Below are 24910 nucleotides of genomic sequence, written 5' to 3'. Positions count from 1 at the left end.
CTACTCTGACATGGACAATAATGCTAACACTGTAATTTCAGGGCCGGCCATCAATTCTCAATGTATACATTTTTAATTACCCCTCCCCTCCCAAAAAAAGAAGAAAAAAAACATGAGCATTAGGTCTCTGTAGCAAAAAAACCCTTTAACTCAGTCCAGACAGCCATTCACCCTGAGAGATGGAGGAAGAGTCTGCGGGAGGAAGAGATAAAAACAGCTATTCAGGGAGGAAAATCTGCTGGTGTCTGCCAGCTCTGCCCACAAAAAGGGGGCAGGAAAGAGAAGGAGGATCTCCTTGAGACTGACGCCAGCTTTGTAGACAGAGAGGCAAATAAACAAACAGACAGACAGACAAACAGACAAACAGAAAGAAAGGCTGAGCGGAGGACATTCACACTTTTCCAAGTGTCCTCTTATTTAGGCCCTATTTGTTCACCTGATTTTCTCTGGTTGCTGGAGACTAAATCATTGGGATGGACACACACACACACACACACACACACACACACACACACACACACACACACACACACACACACACACACACACACACACACACACACACACACACACACACAAACACACACACACACACACAAGCACACACCTAGAGCAAATGCTGACTCGTGAGCAAAGTGAGTATTGTCTAGCATACACCAGAGTCCGTAGACAGGGTATTTACGGTCAGTCTGCCGAGGAGGAGCAGTCAGTGTCTTACCATCTCAGTTGTGTCCTTCTCAAACAGAGAAATGATTTAACAATCAATGCAAACTGACCTTGCCTTCCTGTATCCCATTCCCGCTGGAGCTGACCGATTAGCCAATGATGAGAAAACATGCATATTCGCCAGCGGAGACAAACAACAATTTGAATAACATTTTGAAACAGAAAGAGGTTGAATATGAAAATGTCATTATGTTCCTCACAACGTTATCTTTATCTATCTTTCTTTTCTTTTTAACTGATGGGAGCAAGTGGTTCATGCTATTAGGTTCAGTCCGTCTCACATCACGTCAAAGGCATTAAAGGAGAGAGGAATGGATGGGTAAAAGGAAGGATGGAGTCATCATGTTGGATTGGAGCATGCCCAAACAGTGACAGCCTGTTGGCACAGAAAGGACGGAGAGATGCCCAACTCAGAGCTCCGTCATTGCTTTGCTTTCTTAATACCTTATATCGATAGAGAAGCTTACATTAAGCAGTCTATGAAAGGGGATTTAGACTTGAATGTCATACAGATGGATCACGTGAACCCGCAGTCATCAGGTTTTTGCTCCTGTCAGTGTAAACATGGGCATCAGTATCCTTGATAGCATCGGTATTTTTAAGTGTGTCTGTTTGTTTTGCATTAAACCTTTATCCTGGTATTGACCAGGATATGCAGGCTACAGTACTCTTATCTCGGTTTCTGATCTATCCTCAGCTCAAGCCGTTAGCAAAATATGAACTACAGTAGTCTGTCACAATAAAAAACCTGCTGGATTGGATCATTTCTGTACAAAATTTCAACCTGATGTCTGTTTATTCACTGAGTGATAAACAGATCTATTGTGTTCATTCTTAATTGTGATAAGTCGATGCCATTGGCACAGAAATGTCTGATGACACAGATGGGTAACGATGCATCAGAAGCTTGATTCAGAACAGTTTTGCTTATAAACTACTCCGATATGCTTAAGCAAGAACAATGCCATAAATATGAATACTTGTATTTCTCACTTTCACTATTATTCCATATTTATACTTAATAGTCCTGACAAAACAGCTCTTTTTAATTCAGACACAAAACATGTCAAATTACAGATGAAAAGATAAAATGTGCGCTTATAAAAAAAAGAATTTTTTTTTAAATTATGTTGCTTGATGTTAAAAGCTTTATTCAATTTTCAGTTTTTAGCTGCTTTCCCTTTCTGACTATCTGAAATCAGGAGCGGCTTCGCATTGTTTGAACACCTGCTTTAAACTCTTAGCCGTCATCCTCAGGTCTCTGACCTCGCTGCATGATCAGCAAATGCCCCAGATAGCATCTTCCATCTTGAGGGACCCTCCATGGGGATTTCAAATGGCTAACCGGAGGAAGGCAATCTTACTGGCGCTGCTTGCCTATAAAACACTGTACTATTGGATCCCTCTTTCATGTTCACCTGAGAGCAATCTTCAAACCTGCTGGCGCAGTACTGTAATATTTCTTCACTATTGATTATGAGTGTTTACTATAATATGTGTCCTGTTGTGTGCGCTTTTTCGCCACGACATCTGAGTATTTGTTACTTCGGTTTGAATTAAACCAAACTACAATGGGAATTACACTTGCAGGAAAAACACCGGCAGAGCAAATGTCAATAAAATCACCTCCGTACTTCTCTGAATTTAAGTGAGCTGGTAAATCAGCCAGCAGAGAAAGACCCTGAAATTAACTCTCCTAAACAGAATAAAGGGAATGCTTTTTCAATCCTATCAGTTACACCTGTGCACCCCTTGCTATATAAACTTTGTAAAACATGTAGGCTACTGAATCTTTTTCTTCCCACCGATCTTCCATCCTCCTTTTATACAACTTAAGTGATTCGCAGGATGCTGATCCCAGCTGAGAAGGGAGAAAGCCAGTCACGATACAGTCTTTTACAATGATAGTTATACATACATACACATATACAGACATACACATACAGTACAGCATGAATCAGCATTACACTGATAACCAACAACAAAAGCAAATAATATTAAAATAAAATTACACTAAAACAGAATAATAAATAGTGCAAAATCTGTGGTGGTAGTGGTGATGATGATGATGATGATGATGATGATGATGACGACGAGTAAAGAGATAATCTATGAGCAAATTACATATAAAACAGTAAATTCTAAAGCTTCTCATGAAACCATTGACATTTTATCAGTAATAAGCAGCAGAAGTAGAAGCGACACTCTACAAACAGAAGCAGTCAAAACTCCTGTGACGACCTAATTCAATGAAGTGAAGTGCAGGTGCTGAGTGAGTCTGAAAATGTGAGTCTCACAAACCAAACAATGAGCTCCAAGCAGCTGAAAGCTGTGGGGTAACCTTTCAGATTACAAAATATTTCATATTAGGTTAATTTGAAGAGATTTTTAAGTTTAAATGGGCCATTTTCCAAGGCCTCCTTGTTGGCTTTTTCTTTTTCTTTTCCTTTTTTTTTTTTTTTTCTCTCCTTTAGACACACAGTCAGAATTGTACACAAAGAGCAGATAAACATGTTGGTGTGATTTGTCACCATCTAGCTTGGCATGGGGAGGCTAGCACTAATGGACAGACACTCTTGGCGCGCTAAACAAATTAGGTCCATTACGAAGAAGCAGACAGCAAGGGTGAGAGAGACAGCGATGTAGGGAGAAGCAAGAAAAGAAATTCAAGATAGGGGATATAGTAGTAGATAGATGTAGTGCGACATGAAAAGGAAGGATGAGAAGAGAAGAGATGCATGCACACCATGAATATGTGAGAAAGCTGTCTGATCAAACAGAAATTTGTGTAACTCTGTGTGTGAACCCGGGCTAGACATCGAAGCGCTTCAAGGCCTCGTGAGAGAGGCCAAATGTGCATTATCGTCCATCCATCACTCACTCATTACTCATTCACTTACTTACACTCAGACACACACACACACACACACACACACACACACACACACACACACACACACACACACACACACACACACACACACACACACACACACACACACACCACACACACACACACATTCACGGAGCACATACATGAATGCTGATATGCTCTAATACGTGCACTTAACACCAGACTGGATGTGAGTGAGACACATTTATCTCTATACGGCTGTGTGGAAAAGACTCTGAGTGCATCTGTGAATGTGTATACGTGTGTCGAAGTGAATGTGATCCGCCAGGTTTCAGGTCAAAGCAATTATTTGTGAAACAATTGGTCCATAATCTGATCGACAAGGAGACTTTCTCCTGTTTTCCATCTTATCCTCTCTTGCTCCTCATTTATCATCCATTGCCTTTGTTTCTATCTATCCGTTTCTCCTCCTGTATAGGTTCCTCTGTTCCCCTCGCTTATGCCTGCCACTTCTATTCACTTTTTAACTCTGTGTTTGTCAGCCTCTCCTCTTGCTCTGCTTTTCTTTCCTTGGTATATCCTGTCTCACTCTTGATGATATAAACACATCATCCTGTCTGCGCCATGATCGCATTACCTGTGGTAACACAGCTCATAACCGTAGCACCTCTGCCATCTGGAAGTGTGTGTGTGTAGGTGTGTGTATGTCTGTGTGGGTATTTCTAATGGTCTGAGGACCTAAATTTGTTCACACAGTCATCAACGTCCCATTATCATGACACGCCATGCATTACGGGGACAGAGAGCAAGTCCACATATTGTAAAGACATTAAGATCTGAGTTGAAGACTTGCTTCATGGTTTTAATAATGAAAGGTTAAGATGAATGTTCGGGAAAGGGCAAGGATTAAGTTTAGGTAAGTCGTAATTAGGCTAAAGGTTGGAGTGACTGCGGGAAATGAAGGCAAGCAATGTTTGCTGAAGTCATAGAGACGTGTGCGTGCGTGTACGTGTGTACGAGCTCATCAGTGCAAACACGTTCTAACACTTTCCCCTTGAATAATCAAAGTGAATGAAAACAGAAGCACAAGGATGTTAGCCGCAGTTGTGGCCTTGAACGTTTTCTCTGGAATTACTATGATCGCAGAGCTTTATGAAGTCTGAGGTTGATGCTTTTCGGAGCAAACACTTTCTGAATAAGTAGAAAAATATCACCAAACCCATCCAGGGAAAATGTACTTCTAGTCAAAGCTTAATGGGTTTGGTAAATGCAGCTGTATACGTTTGCATACAGGCAGGATGTCGACATGTCATCTTTGTTCTCTTTTCGCAGTTAATTCATGGAAACTCATTACTATTTTCCATTTAGAAAAATGCTCGAATGCATTAAAAGTACTCGATTCATTTATTTTTCAGGAGGAAGGTTATTCAAAGGACAGTATGCCACAGAGCAAACACATTCATTACCTGCCTGCTCTTAGTCATGCTGTGGATGACATTATCCAGTCCATCACCTTGCTCCTGATTGACGCATCGCAATATCGATTTGATGTCTTTCCAAAAGATGTCGTGACAAGTGTTGAATGGATTATTTTTTTTTTTTAAATTACACATTCTGCATTAATAGATCTCAAGGCAGCACATGCCACTGTGACAGAACAAGACTATGGGTAATGATAACAGTAGGAAGAGAAAGACTTGACAATTCTGCGGTGCGAGTTGCGATGTTGGCGAGACAACCGCTACAGAATGAGGCAGTGTCGTATTGCAACTTTAGACAGCTCGGGAAGCATATCGTTGTCAATGAGCAGTCAAATTTAAAGAAGCAGATACCGAGACATCCAAACTTTCATACTGCCTTAACCTGCTTTTCCCAGAATGGAACTTGTGTTACACTCGGCCGCATCTTGCATCTTGCATCCTGCATCCTCATCAGAATTAATTTCCCAGACTTCTTTTATGTGTTTTTACATCCTGAAGAGTCATCATCCTTATAACCAAAGCCAATCTTCATATACTAAATTGGTGAAGTGCTTCTTTAAGAGAACTGTCTCAAAGGAAAAACATCAACAGAGTGAACTTTATCGATCTTATGCCAAAAGAGTTCTCCCAAACAAGCGCAGGGCAACTTTCTAAAAATCACTCCGAAGAGCTTTCCAAAGTCGCCTTGGTTCTTTCTTGTTTTTCTATGCAAAACTTTGGTTGAATATCAACAAGAAATGTCATAGAAGTCAGGGTAAGTTGAGTGTCTACTAATCAAATATGCAGACCATTGTATCCTAATCCACATTGTTTCTTTACATGTCCCCTAATAATCCACATGGCAGCAAAGTGAGAGGATAACCAACAATGTACCACACACACGTACTTTGGTGTAGAGGATAAAAAAAAAAAGACAAAAGACTTTAGCAGAGTTTCCCTCGACATTATCGTAGCGATTTAATGATATGCCATAGGCCTCATTTAAACTCTTTGCAGCTGCTTGGGATCTATACGGCCATGTCACTCAGCAATCAATATCTCTTACACACACTCACTCACACCCACGTACACATACCCTGGGAGGAATTTCTCTTATCGGGAAACATCAGATCAAGCAGATACACTTGAATGGCTATTGGGGCCAGATTGACTCTCAGTGAGGGGGATTCTGGATCAATGTTTTTGCTTGCAAGCCAGACTCATCCTGTTGTGTGTGTGTGTGTGCGTGTGTGTGTGTGTGTGTGTGTGTGTGTGTGTGTGTGTGTGTGTGTGTGTGTGTGTGTGTGTGTGTGTGTGTGTGTGTGTGTGTGTGTGTGTGTGTGTGTGTGTGTGTGTGTGTTCAGGGACTGTTTGCCTGCTCAACCAGCTGTCTACTTATTCACAGCATGTTAATATTAAGACGACGGTGGTGAGGATCAGAGGACTGAACAGCGACTCCAGAAGAGGCCGAGTACATCCATGGACTCGGCTAACAAGAGGGGCCCCTAGCCGAGCTCCCCCGCTGATTTCAGGAGACAAAGACAAGTGCCTGTGTTTCCAAACATAGGCCCCTCTCACCACCCAGAGGTCAGGAACTTAGAATAATCTAGCTCGAGCAGGAGGGACCCGCTTTATCACGCACGCACGCATGCACGCACACACACAGACATATTTAGGGATTAAAGCTTTGATTTGACCCTGCTTAACTCAACAGAGGGACAAATAGTGGCGTGTCACAGGAGAGGCAATACTGCAGGAAGAAAGTTTTGGAGGATTGGGGGTCTGTGTGGGTTAGAAATGCAAAAAATGTATGTGAAGAATAAAAAGGCAGCCATGGGAAAATGACGGACAGAAAACCTGCACGTGTTTGTTGAAAGTAACAGGGTGAGATATGAACTGAATGATCAAAGCAGACAAATAATGAGAGGATGAAGAGAGAACGAGACCTTGCTGCAGTGACTTATGAATGAGCTTTGGTGGTCTAAAAGGGACTCGTGCTCTTTGATCTTTCACTAATAATGCCTCTCATCTAAAGTGGCTCTGCTGAAGGGAGACAAATGTCTGACGACCAGATACCGAAATCAGTCAGTCAGTTCATCGACTGTCTGCAAAAAAACTCGAAATCATGATTTAGTGCAGTTTCGTGGTAGTCACCTATATTTAAACACTACATTGTCTTTTAGGGTAAGTCTAAATTATTCAAAGGCCGGCCAACTGACATTTTATCTTTTTGTCCTCGCGCTGTGCAGTGTTGCGATGAAATGTAGAATATTATGTCAGCTATAGCCTCAGGGCTGCAGTGGTTGTATTTTTGCTGCTCTGGACTACTGAGCTAAATTTGGATGACTCTCTCAGAGGCTGTCATGAGCGCTGGTAGGTTCACTGACTGCAGGGAAAGTACGCCATCTAGTGCATCTGTCTGAACATCTACAGTGGAGGGTGAAAACACACTCAACCAGAGACTCAATGTGTGTGTTTCAGTCATTAACAATGAAGTGGTGCTTTACAAAAGTAAAAAGAAGTTGAATATTAATCCTACGATACCTGCAAGGTTATTTATTGGAGCAACTATTATGACGTCCTTTAGTACTCAAGAGGAATCCTCTTGTTCGATTACAGCATGATGTATCTTTAACTATGAACTATAAATAGAAGAAAGCTAGATGTTTTTAGCAGATAATTGCACACCAGTCTCTCATGGATTGTAATCTCCTCATATTGGCCTCAGACTTTGAATCTGGGTCAGGCATTTCTGCGTGGGGCTTGCGTCTTCTCCTTATCCAGGTACCTTAGGTTCAGATTTTTCAAACAGTGTGAGTGGTATGAGTGACTTTAAATGTATGAGTGTGTTTTCCCAGTGATGGACTACTGTGTACCAGGATGCATCCTGCCTTCACCTTTAGGAATGGCCCCTGCACCCTGTGACACTGAATTGGATAAAGCAGTATAGAATATTCCTTTCAGATTAGCCAAAAGGGCATTGCATACATAATGCCAATTCTTTAAAAAGCTACTTCTGATATTGTTATCAGTAAAGAGGATGGTTAAAAACTGAGACAAGCTGTAAAAAGAACAAGTTAATAACTAAATATATGTTAAACAATATCCTTTTCAAAATGGATCACCAAAAAAGACGTGAAAGCCCTGGATATAAGCTTTAAGATACTCCAGCAGCATGTGTACATAAAGTCTTTGTTGCTATTTCAACCTGTTAGTGCAAAATTTACAGTTTACTGTTGTTTTTGTATTAACGACACCCATAAACTGACCAGTAGGCTTCTCTCCCTGAAGCACTGTGATATCCCTCGGCCATATAGTGGTTTCTGCAGGCACAGTAAAACTGCAACAAGAATAAAAGTGTTACAATACATTTAGAAAGTGGGATCTCAGAAGAGGAAAAAAAAACCATAAAGCAAGCTCAAAACAAAAAGTATTAATACAGGGTTTACTCTCAAGTAGCGTCAGTCTTCCAAGTTTAGATATTGGTTGATGGTCGTACTAATTGTTTACAACGATTGGAAACACGGATTTAGAGCAGCAAACAATCACTTTTATAAATGAGTTCTGTAAGACCTTTTGCAAAACAAAGTGTGAGTCGGATCCCCATTAACAAACACAGTGACTCCACCAAGGTAACTCCTCCCCTGCCACACCGCCACCACTAATGGGCCCATTTTACCAAATCTACAGAGGGGAGTGGACAATTTGCTGTCCATAATAGCACAGGCCAAAAGAGACAAGTTACTGAAGCGGTGAAAACCCACTCCATCTGAAATGATCGAGGTGGATCAGCTGTGGCATTGCACGTCTTCCAACCGTGAAGAAGTGCGGGCTGAGGGCCGCTATAATTAAAAGGCGTATTGATTAGACTTCGCGCCCCTGCGTCCCTTGGAGCGTGAGCCGGAGGGGCAGGGCGGGTCAGTCACACTCACAGACATTCAAATCACCTCAGAGCCACAAGAGCAATGTCTATGCTAATGTCTATGGTAATATGGCCCCTAGTTTAGGTCGATTATTGACGCGCTCTCTAAATGGGCGGTTGATCCTCAATTGAAGCTTTATTTGAAAGGGTCAATAGTGGGGAGATTGATACCAGGGCATGAGGTCAGTTTCATTTCAGCTCCACCGGTTTCAGCAAATGAATTGGAAATTACTTTGTTAATTGAAATATTAATTGGAAAGTAAATGACATTTTTCAACTCCAAGTGTGATTTCTGATCATCTCTTGGTATTGACCAGAGATGTACAATATTCATGTATAGAGACCCCGGGGGGATAGGTTAGATACCCTCGTTTGATGAGGATCAACGTCTCTCTGGTTTCTTTCAGAGACAAGCGTTATGTGGATTCACTTGCATTTTAAACTTTGTGGGGACCAGAAAACCCCAATTTTGGGTAGAACTTGCAAAATCCAGCATGTTTCTAAGACTGAGGATAAGTATTTAGGGCTAGAGTAAGGGACGGTGTTAGGTGTTGTGTTATGATAGTCAAGGTCAGATTAAAGGGCTCAAGCAAGTGTGCAGAAAATGAGTCTTAGTGCGTGCGTGCGTGCGTGCGTGCGTGCGTGTGCAAAGAGAATTCAGAGACAGAAATAAAATGACAAGAGCGCGACACAATATAAGTCTCAAGGTAAGATAAAAGTCACGAAGAGAACTGGCTGTAGATATTTGAACGAAGGAAAAACAATGGTTGATGGTTGTTGGACTTCTGTTGGGTGTTGACGCTGAGGGCGAAGCAGAACATCGCGCAATCAGTCTCAGAAAGGTCGACGTATTGATCAGCTTCTGTGGCTCCTTCGTTACATATCAAAAACATCTTTGCTCTTCCCAACAATTCTCCAGCTGTAAGAATGACCTGGACTGCTCTGCTCTTTACGGCAATTCATCCTCAGACGGCCATGCTGCTCGTCTCACTGAGGCCCAATCATCCCTCAGACTCCCTCCCAGAAATACCATATAGCTCTTTGTTACAACACACCTGGCCTCAGTCGAAGTTTTCCTTTCTTCCTGAAAGGAGCCTGAGGTGAACTGAAATGATTCGGCTAATTTTAATAATTTCACAGAGATGAGCAAAATCACGTATCTTTATCTTACACAATGATTTATTAAAACATTTCAGTATTGGATAAGAGAATTAAATTAAAGAATAAAATCCAACCATGGTCTTGATTCTTGATTAAACTGAGATAGAACTGATACTGCCATATATATATATATATATATATATATATATATATATATATATATATGGCAGTATCAGTATATATATATATATATATATATTGGCCAAGCCTTGAAAGTGCCATAATCAACAGGCACAGAAGAGTGCACAGAGGACCCTGCCATGATTGTAGGGTGTGTGACTCATGCATGAGTAGGTGTGGATGTATACAGTGTGATAGGAAAGTAGTGCTGTTTGGTTTTATTATTCTTCCCACGCGCTACATGCGTGGTGGTTAGGTGGGCTGCTGTAAAACGACTTTTAATGAACCTTTGCAGGGTGTGTGCCTGTATGTAAATATATGCTTCAACACCACCCCCTGTGTTCAAGTGTAAAAGCTTGGCAATGTGCTTCTCATTCCAATTTGTGGTCGAAATCGGATGATGATATGAGAGTCGGTATTGATTGTAATTTCCTGTAAGGCCACGTTCCACTCTCTTGCTTTATCAGGAGACTAATTCCTATCAGCTATGCTGCCAGCCAACAACAGCCCTGGCTGCTGCCCAGGACAACAACTAATGAATAAGAGAGGAATGAATAATACAGTGAGGCATTTCTCCTCTGGCAAACAGGTTGCTACAGGGATGATAATGATAAGTCTGGGATACTGTGTGTGCAGAAATGTGGGCCTGTGTGTATGAGGGATGATAGAATTGGTAAAAGTGGGGTCATTATATTTGTGTTTGCAGGTGTATGTATGCCCACATGTTTTTGTGACTTTGCACATGTAGCATGTTCTCTAGTGCGTGTAGGTATATCTGCATGCTTTGTGTTCTTGGTAAAGACACACACATTCAAGTTTTCATTGATTTTAATGATTGGACATTTGGGACGACAGCCGTTTGCGTGCCTTGGGATTTGCTACCATTGAGTGAAGTAGTCTAGGGCAGGAAGCCAGCGTTTGCTTTCCACCCCGACAGCTGGTGGACAGCCAATCAGGTGTTTATTTTAGCTTTGGTTGAAGAGCTGAATCCATGCAGTGACCAGATAAGTACTGAAGGTTGATAATCTCCCCTGTCTTCTTCTCTGTTTCACACATTTTCATCTCAGTTTGACATTGTTGTTCGTGGATTTTTAGTTGATCCTCTTTGAGTTGCTGTTTATCATTCTGAGTATACTCGCTTTTATTTATGCAGCTTCAGTCCACAAACCAGTTGTTTAATGACATTTGATATGACAATGCTAAGACAATATATAGCCATTTATAGCTGAAAGCAATACACATGAAAGCAAAGAGGAAAAATAGGACGGTCAAATAACTAACTGAAGGACGATTTGTGGGGCGAGGAATCAGAAATCGTGTCCAAATGTGGTGTGTATAAAAGCAAGGAAAGAGAGACGGCAAACTCACTATCAGTCATTAACATTATGATAACCTCGGTTTAACTAAGGAGATGTTTGAGCTACAAATGCTAATGTGAAATAAATGGATCAATTCTTCAATCACAAAGATGTAGGTCATCAAACAAAGTTGAAGTGATGGGGTCTGTCATGTGTGTGTGTGTGTGTGTGTGTGTGTGTGTGTGTGTGTGTGTGTGTGTGTGTGTGTGTGTGTGTGTGTGTGTGTGTGTGTGTGTGTGTGTGTGTGTGTGTGTGTGTGTGTGTGTGTGTGTGTGTGTGTGTGTGTGTGTGTGTGTGTGCGTGCGTGTGTGCGCGTGCGTGTGTGTGCAACCGTCAGTAACTTTTAAGGTAGAAACCACTTGTGGTTTGTTGTAAAGGAAAGTGACAAGTCAATGTGTGTATCTATGGGGGTTCAACACGTTGGTTGTGGTAAGTCGAATGTTTCTTGCCTTCTGGTGTGTGAAAGGTGACTTGGAAAATGGAAATTTAATTTAACTGGTCGAAAAATCCTTTGCAATTGCAAGAAGAAAGAATAAAGACCAGCTCAACTGTGGATTGACCATGTTGGTTTATTGTATAAACAAGTGCTTTAAGTTGCCATTAATAATTCCCTTTGAAGGATATATTCTGTTAGTTTTCTGAACTGACTGCGGGGGAGCGATTTCCGCCTGATGTAGAACTCATTGTTTCCCCTCCCCTCTGTGTCGCCACAGTGACTATCTTCCATCTGGTCAGTGTAGGGGGTTGTGGTGGTGGAGATGTGGAACGACTTTCGGTATAAATGTAAAGGCTCAGAAAGGTAGGGGGAGAGAACTTCACTTCATTTAAAAGCCAGCTCCACCTGCAGTCTGAGCAAACTTTTCATTTGATTTGGTTTTCCAATATTGACTCAAGCAAGCAGTGAAGATTCTTACTGCACGTGGAGCATATTGTTGGTGCTGAAAGACAGAAGACCTCCGAGGAGGAAGATGCAGTTCAGCCTGTTTTTTTTCACTCTTCTCTGCTGTGCCTCATGGATGAGCTTTTCCCAAGCAAGTGAGTTCTGGACAAAAACTGCTTTCTGACTGATTGTATGTTCTGAGTGAAATAATTGAAGTTTTTAACCTTAACGTTTCTATGTGTGACCCTTTTTAGCTCATGGACCTTCGGTGACCTGTTGCCGTCTGTGGTCCAAAACCAGAGTCCGACTCAATCAAGTTCTTAACTACACCATCCAGCATGAATCCCCTTGCCCCATCCCTGCAGTAATGTAAGTGGTCCACAAATATCGACAGGAACATCACACCCTGTAAATTAGAAAACAAACAACTTACTTTGAGTGATATTTATTCATGTAGACCTTTTGTTTGGATCTATTCCGATAAATCAGGGGTGAAAAAAATTCATATATTCGTGAATTTTTATTGGATATAAAACAACATCGATTACCAGAATGTGTCCTTGGCATTCTTAATTTTCAAAATAAAATGGACTAATTTGCAGTGAGAAAAGTTTTTGAAAACAGTTCACAGCAAAGGCAGTAGCTCTGAGTAACAGCTGCATATAGATTTGGTCATTGAAAAGTGAAACCTCATTTGCATGACTGGAGTCCACAAGATAAGTAAGGAGAAAGGAGTTTGTTCCAATGTGATCCTTCAGAATTTAGCAAAAAACAATGTATAAACTGCATTATGATTAATAGCTCACTATCGATTGCAGGTTCCTGACAGTGCGTAAGAGGACAATTTGTTCGGACCCGGACAGCAAGTGGACAAAGAGCGCTATGTCGAAGGTGGACAAGGAAACGCAGGAGTTGCTAGAGAGGGGAGAGATTGAAGGAAAATTAACAAGTGTTGTACCACCAGTCATTTCCGGAGCATCGAAGAACCCACCTGGGAGAAGACCTGGAAAGATGCAGAAGAGGAAAAACAAAAGAAGAAAACAAAACAAAAGGCAAAGAAAACAATCCTGAGGAATCATAAAACAAAGAAACCAAATGTTACATTATGTTGGCTTTATATCATATTACAATGAACATCGTATACATATGTTGAACACATCTTGGTGTCCTAAATATGAGTACATTTAAGAAATGTTTATATCCTTCTGTCAGTTAATAATAAAATCTCTTCTTTTTTTTTTAAAACATATGTGATGCATGTCTTTATTCAAACCAGCAGCACAGGGGGATGTATTCTGTTTTGTGACTGTGTTCTTGCTGTAACACAGGCAAAGGAAGACAACCAATATCGAAATTCCCAAAATACAGTGATGACAGCATAGATTATGCAAATATCACATTCACAGTTATACGGCAAATTGGTTCAAACCAAAGACTTGAAAATATAAATTAAAAAGGTTAAAAAATCCTTACCTACACAAAAACAAAATAACATGAGATACCATCGCCACGGCCATCAATGAAACAATCATACATTCATGTAATTTTTTCCAGAAAGAAGAGTAGCAAAGTTATAGATATCATTTTTGATATATTCTTTTCAGCCATAACATTATGCCTACGTGCCTATTATTTTGTAGGTCCTTCTTTTGTTTTGAATCAGGCCCAAACTGTCCTGGACCTCTGTATGCCAGAGAATTCCTACAACAAGGCTTAGATGGATCATTTCAAAGTTAATGGGACAACTCAAGGGTTTCCCAGGAGAACATTGTTCGTAATATCACATTGTCCATAATATCACACTGCCCTACCTACCTTACATTCTTCCCACAATGCAACCTGATGCCATGTGTCCCTCAGGTGAGCCACACACACATACCTGGCTGTCCATGTGATGCAATAGCCAACATGAATCATCAGACCACACGGCCTTCACCCATTGCTCTGTGCTTCACTTCTGATGCTCATGTTGAAGTCAGTATGAACATCCTGACTGGTTTGCTGGACGCTACAAAATAAACTTTGTTATTCTGTCCAATGTAGATTCGTAGATACGGACCCTTACACACTGACGATACCGTATGAAAGCGGCAGTGAGCCAGTTACAGTATATAGTGATCGTAATGAGGCCCTTCTCACACTTGTTGAAATCATTACACTTTTATATTTTTATTACTTTTACCACATTGGGGGAAAACGGGCAGATTACGTCTGATCAGTGTGTTCTTTTCTTGGGTTTTTTAATAATGTTTCGGTCATGAGAGAGGTAATGTCGTACTTCTCTGTTTTCCGCGTTGTGTTTGTTTCACCCAAAATTTGTTGTGCCAAAGCACGACCGCCGCATCCTGAACGCTCGATTTTGTATTTGTTCATGCCTGCTGTGGTCTGACTCTCGAGAAGAGTATTAGTGGCACTGTTTCCTCTTTTCTAAGAACCTCAAGCACGCTCACAATGACTCCTTGAGCAACCATGCAACAGTCCACATGTGTGATGAAAACCAAAAACACACACACTCAGCACTTTATGCCTCATATTATACATTTACACTGCTGCCAGAATCAAAAAAAGAATCTAATGGTATTTTTTGAGGGGATTTAATAGGAGTCACCTTTTCAGATGAACGTCCAGTTTATTACCCAGCGAGGCAGCGTCATCTGCTTTAGTTTTCAATTTAGTATAACATGGTAGCATTTACAGCCACTATGCTTCGTGGTACACTTTACTGCCAATATTGAATACCAAACAGATACAGTGAACCCTTTACAAAGTATTAGAGCAAATTAATCGGTGGCAAAATTGGGGAAAATATTGTAAAAGTAGTTGAATTGTGATAGTATCACCTTAAGTTTCTCCAGAGTGAGTATTTTGCTACAACACAAGACTGTGAAGCATTTAGGACATTTGTGGAGTGAGAGTGAAACGTTTATTCTCAACACTCTTTTCAGATGGTTGTGTGTTTTTCACTCTTGAGTGTTTTTCAAAAAGCTCAGAATTATTATGTTTGTTAAGATGAATTCTCTCAATTTGACACAAGCGTTGTACCGCTGCCTTTAACACACACACACACACACACACACACACACACACACACACACACACACACACACACACACACACACACACACACACACACACTCACACACACACACACACACACACACACACACACACACACACACACACACACACACACACACACACACTCACACACACTACAACTCTGCGCTGGAGACTCTTTTTTTTTTTTTTTGTGGTAAACCCACCAGGAGGTATGAGCTGTCTCATATCATCTCTCTTCGCTCCTCTTGACTGACACCAAACCAAATGCGCAGGAAGATATTTAATGTCATGTTCCTACACCTTCTAAACTCTTTATACATCCACACACAAAATCTTATGAATCACTATTTATTAGTGAAGGGTTCAAGGTAGAGCAGAGAAACGTCTCTAATTCAAGCGCTCCTTGTCACAAAAATAATAATTATATTAGATGTCACATACTTGCCTGAATATTATAGCATTTTCTATGCAATGATTTGTGAGATTATAAATGAAATCGATTAAAAAAAAGGTCCAATTGAAAATTGAAAAAATGGGATTTTATGTGATGGTTCTCTGTCTTTTTCTTTTTCTTTTTTTTTTTTCCAATTACATGAATAAAAATAAATAATAAAATAAAATATTTTTGCCCATTCTTCTTTGCAAAACATCTCAAGCTCAGTGGGAATGAATGAGAACGTCTGTGAACAGCAGTGTTGAAGTCATGCCAGACATTTTCAGTTGGGTGAAGGTGTGGACTTTTTGCCATTCTAACTCATGGATATGTTCTGATCTGAACTGCTCTATTGTAGCTCTGGCTGTATGTCTCACCTCATTGTCCCGCTGGAAGGTGACCCTCCACCCCAGTCTCAAGTCCCTTGCTGGATCAAACAGGTTTTGTTTCAAGGTTGGCCTGTATTTTGGCTCCAAACATCCTCTGATCAACTCTGACCAGCCTCCCTGTCCCTCCTGAAGAAATGCATCCCCACTGCATGATGCTGCCACCACCATGGTTCACAGTGGAGATGCTGTGTGGAGGGTGATGTGCACTGCTACTTTTCCACCACGCATAGCGTTTCGCATTTCATCCAAAAAGTAGAATTTTGGTTTCGCCTGACCAGAGCACCTTCCTCCATGTTTGCTGTGTTGCCATCATGACGTGTAGCAAACTGCAAATGGGTCTTCTGGGGTTTTTTTTTTTTTTTTTTTTTAATAAAGACTTTCACTGTTGTGGCACATTGTGTTGGTCAGATTACATAAAATCCCAATAAAATAAATTTACATATGTGGTTGTAATGTGCCAAAATGTGGAAAAAGTTCAAGAGGCATGAATACTTTTGCAAGCCACTGTATGTAGGCTACAATGCGTAAGTTTGTGGAATCGTGGCATGAAAAGTAATACAAACTGCAGTTCCATCAAATAAGTCTTACAAGTTGCTGCGTCTCTAATTCAGACGCAGGGAGAAAAAAGCCAAGTGCACTGAGGTTTGAGGAAACATGTACACCTCAAAAAGTCAAAACTTCCCCAGCTGTAGCCCACTGTCACTTAGCTGTACTTTCTGTTTCATCCCACACGCAGCATGTTGGGTTTTTTTTTCACACATCATGTGACAGCACTGCTAAATAAGGAAAACATTCTAACTGAAAGCCCCTAGAGGTTCCACTCATCAGGCCTGAGGCCCACCTCACAAGTCACACGGTCGCTATGAGGAGAAGTGTGAGGCCACTAAAAAAAAGAGTTTAATAAAATGTGGGTGACTCACTTTCGGTTCTGAGAAAAGTAACTTAAGATTAATTGTTTTTAGGTTGCATACATTGAATTGAAAGATTAGATTTTAAAGGTTAAACTTGTGTGAATGACTGTGTCTCTGTTATAAATTAATTTCTCCTCACAAAAGATGGCCCATGAAACTTTATATCTCTCACCTTTAGGAACCAGGGAACTTTATCACCCAATAGCAACATGGAGCTAAATAAACACTTAATTAAGGTTAGAAAGGAATATATCAGAGACCATTTATGAACCATTCTCTGGAGTTACAGTGTTTTAAACAGTTATTGGAGACATTCTGACTGCCAACTTTATATAGATTCATGTGGTTAGTAGCACAGAAAAACATTTGGCAGAGACTCACTGTTAACCTTTTTCACGACCACAGGGATTTTCACACTTCACTTCTTTTCTTTTCAGAATTACTGCTGTTCCGATTAGTCAACTGGCTACTCTCTCTTGACTTTTTACACTAATAGATAAGTCAGGTTATTACAAGGTGCATTATTAGGAAATTCTATTTTGCATGTTTTCCATTGTGTTGAGTGACACCACTTTCACCACAGCTTTACGCTGCAAAGGTTGTCATATACATGGCCTATTCACTGGATAGGCAACTTCTTAATATGGTAAAACTGGTGTGATGTTCACTAGTCCTTCTCAATCACAATCATAAAATGTCGCTCAGTTTATGTACAAGAATTGATAAAAAAATGATCTGCAATGGAATTAAAACAAGTGATTTGCATGTTTACATTTACACAAAATCATCAATTCCACTGGTGAAAAGAGAAATGTGTCTTATAATGACAAACAAAAAAAGGCTGAGAATGTCAACTAGCTGAAGTAACGTAACTGACCACACAGGCTTATAATGTATTTACAGCGGCCGCCTCGTGGACAGTGGAGGTATTACAGGTGGTGCACGAGTTCGCTTACAAAAAGTACAAATACAGGGTGATTAAATGGTTTAATCCTTAATATGTCTGACTTATATCAACCCAATTCTGTCTTGAGGTTGGCTTCACTCTGTGACCTTAAACTACAATTCAAGAACAGAAAGGAATCTAGGTCATAGAGGTAAAGGAGGGTTGCTCAGCACACTCATTGAAGTTGAAACATGTTTTTTTTTTCCCCCCCGTTGATATCTTGGTGAATTTGTGACTTGCAGGCCCATGACAAGTGTTTTCAAGTCAGTGCTGAACTGTTGGCACATAAATTCGTGCTTGTGTTCTTTCGATAAACGTGGATAAAAAATCGTGAGCAATTATTTACTTCTGTTTTGTGCATGTTGCCGTTAAAGTCTTTAAAAAAAAAAATAAAAATCTGCTGAGTTGTATTGCACAGCACAAGGATTTCACTGAAAGATATGCAAGTAAATGCTTTGTTCATTTACATAATTAATATGCACTTTATTGCTCCCAGTCGTGGTCATATTGATTAATTTTGGAATAAACGTATCATGAAGGTATCTTATTCTCAATTAGGACTGAGATTTTAGAGCTCCAGAAGATTTTATGTTTTTTAAGTGAGCATTATTGACTCTTTATGTCTATATGTTGGCCCTTTCAATGGTCAGTGGTGTTGGATTGGAAAGCTATTGTTTTGCTGGCTGCTGTGTTTTCTTTCCAAAGGGCCATTCCTCTCAGTGTCAATGGTTTTGTGAGGATAGTGCAGATGCTCAGGTTTATCAATATTACCTGGGAACAACAGGGTGTCAAAAGACCTTAGACCTGGATGCTCACACATCTTAACATTGGATCATTTCCCTGTGACATAAACAACCACATATTGACGATACGACGGATAAAGATGTGACACTTTAGTCTTGATGGGGGTGTCTAAAATATATTGAAAACGTTTTGATATTTGATCTTTTAATTACAAAAGAGTTCTTTAATATCTTCCCCAATAACCCAATATTTCATGAAAAAAAAGACCAAAACAAAATGCTCATTACCTGAGATATACGGCTGTGACTTTGTGCTGATGTGGTGGACATTACAATTATTTCAATTGCAAGCAAAAGTCAGATGAAGCTTTTAGTTCTCATAGTTTTTTCACTACTACTCAAATGAGACAAACTCACTCCAAGACCCCCGACATAGCCGGCTTTCATTTCACTTGCAAGGTGAAGTCACTGATCAGCACACGGCTGGAAAGTCGATTCCATCATTTCCTGCTCACCACTGCAGCCCTCTTCGGTGTCAACACATTTTCCACAGTAGCGTGATGTGGTCTTTGCATGTCCGCTACTTGCTATTTCGAATTTGGTTTTTTGAAACACCTGCAGTACCAGGACCTCAAAACACTGTATCATACAGCGATGGCGTTTGGTGTCACTGTTTCGATGCAGACTGGTCCTCCCTGCCTTGTCGTCATTAAAATGTAATAATAAAACAGTCAATGACATGTTTGTGATGCCGAGTAATAGCTAGTAATGCTAGTAATGATATAACTTGAAAGGCTCAAAATAGAACTAGAAAATGTAATGACCCAAAAGCAATGATGAGCTGCAGCAGGTGAATGACATTGGCACACCGCCACTTTCTGTCTGACTAACTGACACAGAAGCCTTCTATTGTCAGGTTTTTGAGGTCACTGCTTGTCGATGCTGCTTACACTGGTGTGCTCTGTTCAACCACACAGCATACACAAAAGGCAAAGTACCCCCCCCCCCCCCCCCCCGTGGTTTTTTTATGTGGTTATACCCAAAAGTGGATTAGTTAGTGTTTTCACATTTAAGTGAAACTCAGTTACCTAAAGTCAACGAAAGAGCAATTTCTTCATGAAAAATGAGTTTGTTGTTACTTTGGATTGTGGCCACCTGCTCTTCCGTGCCTCTGCAGAAGGTTCAGTGTGTGTGTGTGTGTGTGTGTGTGTGTCACACACACGGCTGCTGTACAGCTGTTTGACAGAAACAGTCAGATAGACGAGAGCATCACAATCTAACAACAAATTATAAACTGTAATCTTAGAATGCTTATTTTGTTGAAATCATTCAAGATTTATTTTTTTTTAACGCCGATTGTAGTCACAGTTAGTGTTGATCAAAGCCTTTCAGCAAACTTTCAACTGTAATCCCCACATGAGCACCAAACGCAACCACAGAGATAGCTGACGTCCCCAGGAAACACAGCGCTGAAACTTTCTGCTCCGCAGGCAGAGATATCTGCGTGAAGGCACAAAGACACTAGAAAGGAGGAAGCACAGACCCCAGAAGAACGGCACAAGCACACAATTCAGTGTTTGCATGTTCCACCTTTGTGTGAAGGGTTTCAGGCACTTTGACCTCCTTGTACAACCAAGAGACAAACATTCTCCTGACAGGCCCCTCCTTTGTGCCCAGTGTCAGCTGGGATTATCTCCTTCTTCCTTCAACCTTACCATACGGATCAACCATAAAGATATTTACTTTTAAGGGTAATATTTAGTGCAGAGTGAGTATTACCCTCGAGCTGAAACCAGGAGCTGGTTTCATAACGAAAAGCTGCGCTTCACGTTCACATACATGGAGGCGTTGCAGTTCTCATAGTATCCAGCTGATGGCACCGGCAAGAAATCTGCCAGAAAATAAAATGGGTAAAAGAAGGAAATGAAGGCCAGTAATATTAAGGATTAAAAGAGTATTAATACAAGTTTGGTAAAAAGTTTAACTTGAAGTTGACCAGGAGCTCGTCACTGACTTGAATGACTCTGAGTTTCTATTGGATCAATAAGAAAGATTTGTAATGTGAGTATTTGTTTTACACATACTGTTTGGAACAATTACCAATGAACACAGTGAAGGTCGTTCTGCAGTAAAACAGAAAAATATAGTGGATGAAAGGTTCTGAGGTGAGATCCAGAAGAAATTGTTATCAGTGAGATGATTTAAAACTAATACATTCATAAGAGTTAGTATTTGCTGAAGGCTTTGTTCAAGCCCCTGCTCTTACTATACTAATCCAGTTGTACTGTAAGTACCGTATCTTAGAAAATAAAGCAGATTTTAAACCTTGAAAATGATAGATAACATAGTTTAATATGCTTGTGGAAAAGGGGACTTCATAGTCCTAGTGCAAATTTAACGTTTGGCCCTTTTAAACGAGGATGCTTATTGCATTTGATTATTTTGTCTTTTGTTATCAGGTTTATTTAAAAAGAAGAAATTTGAGACAAAAGACAGCGACAAGGTAATTTGTCCTTCAGAAATCAGCAGTGACAAACAACAAAACTGAAAGTGGCATCATTGTAAATTTGCCGAAATCCCAAGGAATACGACGCCGAATGAATGAAGTCGGTTTCAGTATAACTGTCGGACGTGTGAATGAGGAACTGTTACAGCTTCATTGAACATGGAGTTCATTGTATTGAACTCGACGTGTCGTTTCAATCGATTTATTTAGATTATATTTGTAGGATTGCCAAAGTGCAGCGCTTCTGCAACTTTTCCCAACATAACTGTAACTTCCAAAATGAGGAACTTTGTCAATATGAGTGTGTTTGATGGTCCTGAGAAGCGTGAGTGTGTGTGTGTGTGTGTGTGTGTGTGTCTGTGTGTGTGTGTGTGTGTGTGTGTGTGTGTGTGTGTGTGTGTGTGTGTGTGTGTGTGTGTGTGTGTGTGTGTGTGTGTGTGTGTGTGTGTGTGTGTGTGTGTGTGTGTGTGTGTGCTGGAGTCTTGTGACTGGACCGTCGTGTTGAGATGTTTCCTGTTCCTGGTAGTTGTCGAATTTTCAAGATATCATAAATTGTCCATGTAGTTATGATTGTAGGAGGAGTAGAAGGGTTAACCAAATGGCTTTTGTTCATAAATTGGATTAAAACTCAGCAAACTGTTGTGACAAAAAAAAAAAAAAAAAAAAAAAGAAACAGCAACCTGAAGCGCCACACAACCCTGAGTTGGATAAAGTAGTATAGAAGATGGGTTCATATTTTAATGATTTTCTCTCCAAACAACTCATTTGTACGTTACTTAATATCCCACCACAAAAGATGCTTGTACTGTGATTCTATTTGCTTATCGAGATAAACTGGGTACATTTATCTCCAGTGACAACACTCAAGGAGCAGGACTTACTTTTATGCACACGACTCAAAACCTTGGAAGTTCCTGAAGTGAATGTTTTATTTAATAATGCATGAAAGAATAAGACGTATCGCTCAATAATCAGCTGCAGTGTCTCTGTGGACATAATCTCCTCGTCAGTAAGAATTGAAGCGGCCTTCATCTCGCATCTGAAATGACAGTAAGTGGAAAATTTTTAGAGAGGTCCATTAGGTTTAATTGATCTTCTCCTTCCTCTCCTTGGTGGCCGCCTGTTATTACAGCGTGACTCAGAAATAATAACACTATTATTCCTTAGTTGTGCCTCGAAGTCCCCAAGGTCTCCAGTGTAGTGATTCGCCTAAAGATCTTTCAAGCATTGTATTATCTCCTTTCATTTGACAAGTCGGAGCCCGTAGAAATTAAGAAATGAGAGTCTCTGCGCAGTGCGAAACTATTTGCATGGACTGCAAATCTTAATAGACTTTAAACAATTAACCCGTCCCTACATGTATTTAATCTCTTTGCCTGGTGATTCTTTAAGTTTTTTACAGTGTCTACCACCGGAGAAAATGTTGGATTTTCCAAGTACCACCACTATAATCAGCAATCAAAAGTAAATTATCATTTTTTTTAATAATAATTTATATAAATAAATAATAATTATTTATTATTTATTGAGATTTTTACCAGTCACAACACAGTGTTGATCATCTAAAATCCCGACAACAGAAAGTCACAAAGCGTCATCATTCACATTAGAAAGGAGAGTCCATAATTTCTGTATCAACAACCCACCAAAGCTCCGTCCCTTTCTGGTCCCTTTTTTCACTTTTACTTTCTTCACATGCCGGAACTAAAAACTCCCAACTGACTTATAAGGTTCAATTGCCTCCACGGGTGGCAGTTTTTCAGCCTTTTTCCTAATTGCCTGATGCTTACAAGGAAATATGACCTTGAACAAATAGGATCAGTAAAACAATCACACACACGAAGGATTGACAAGCATATTACTGACTAGTATACTTTACAGTGTAACCTCTATGAATCAAAGAAAGTTGTGTTTTAGCGGCGAGTGGACAGCTTGTTTTGCAATCTTATCTCCCATTTCTCTGAAGGCGATTACACTGGTCCAAGCTTCCTTCCTCATTTTGAGTCGTCATTTCTGCTTTCCGCTGAGCCGGAATTCATTCACAAACACTGCATGAATTAAAATCTGTGTTCTTGAACCTCAGCTGACACTGCTGACAACAGGAAATAGAAGCTGCAGGAACCTTGTTTCATGGCTCTGATGAAGTCTTTTACCTAAAATCATTTTATCCATAATTTTTTTTTGTGTTTGTTACAAAGAAATTACCCCCCAAAAAAACCTTTGAAATCACGACTTGGTGATGTTTAACTTTGAGCTTCTGCTCAAAAGATTGTATGAAAAAAATCCGTCCGTTGCTTGACATCCCCGTCAAGAACATACATTTGATTAATCTCCTATTCTTCAGATTTACGTCTGCAGTAAATGAAGACAGACTAAATTCCCACAACCTTTGTCTCAAAGACCTGTACTGCAGGCGCTCTATAGAAAACCGGAGCATTCAGAGTGATTTGGGGCCGTCTAGACTTTTGGTTGTTTTAATGCACTCTGGAAGCAGCACTAATGAATTATATGAGCCAATGAACTGCATCAGCTCCCTCACTGTTTTCTTTTTATACGGTGATTCTCCAATTATTGCCTCAACATTGTCTTAATACTGAACACCAGGGTTTTAATCAGCCCAGTGTGGCATCCAGCAAATTTACATGATCAATAGTGTCTGTTAATCTGGACTTTTTACATTACATCAAGAGAAGTAAGGGAACCTTCTGAAGAGGCCTATGGCTGATGTTCCTCATTATTTGGGAATTGTTTTTAATCCAACTCGGGATCCAATCCCAGCCGATGGTGAAGACGGAGTGCGTCCTGTGGAGGTCAACCGTCCATCACCGAGCGGGCACAGAGAGACAGACAGTCGCACACTCATATTCACACTGTGGGACGATTTTATAGTCGCCGATTTACCTCAAACACATGTTTTAGGACTGTAGGAGAAAAAAAAACGCTCAAACCATCAATATGTTTTAAAAAGATCTCACTGAACAAGTATGGGCTTGTACCAGCTGGGACGGGACACGTGATGGCAAGTCACCAAATTTGGGAGGAGGATGCTCGGAAAGATGTGGTTTGCGGTGGAAACCCTGAGGATCTCCTTCCTTCCCCTTTTTCTCCTCCTTGTAACCGTGATCGTCAGCAGCGGCAGAGAAAGAGGACGGAGAGACGGATGACACATCCGGGTGACCAGCACATGATGGTTCCTTTGCTTTACTGCTGAATCAGCAACCTGAATGCAACCATTCAGTAGCTACCCAATAGTAAAATGAAATAAATATACTATATTAATGAGACGGATTAAACAGAATTACTGACTATTATATGAATGCTCATGTATTCAGTTTCTTTTTTTTTTCATTCATGCTCAGTGTGTTCAAGATAAAAAAATATATATATATTTATACGCTTCACTCCATCTGCAAGACTTTAAGCTGCAGGAAACGTCTCTCA

The 24910-nt window shown here is 40.4% G+C and overlaps 1 long non-coding RNA gene across 1 annotated transcript; it reads left to right on the top strand.

Annotated features, from left to right (window-relative positions):
* Window positions 1-12405: 12405 nt before the first annotated feature.
* Window positions 12406-13728, top strand: LOC308120147. Its single transcript, XR_013936018.1, has 3 exons — window positions 12406-12636; window positions 12736-12850; window positions 13300-13728. It is a non-coding gene; the product is annotated as an uncharacterized lncRNA (long non-coding RNA).
* The last annotated feature ends 11182 nt before the right edge of the window (window positions 13729-24910 follow it).

Source organism: Lipophrys pholis (genome assembly GCF_963383615.2).
Source record: "Lipophrys pholis genome assembly, chromosome: 1".
Lineage (NCBI taxonomy): Eukaryota > Metazoa > Chordata > Actinopteri > Blenniiformes > Blenniidae > Lipophrys > Lipophrys pholis.
This window is presented reverse-complemented; position numbering and strand designations above follow the sequence as displayed.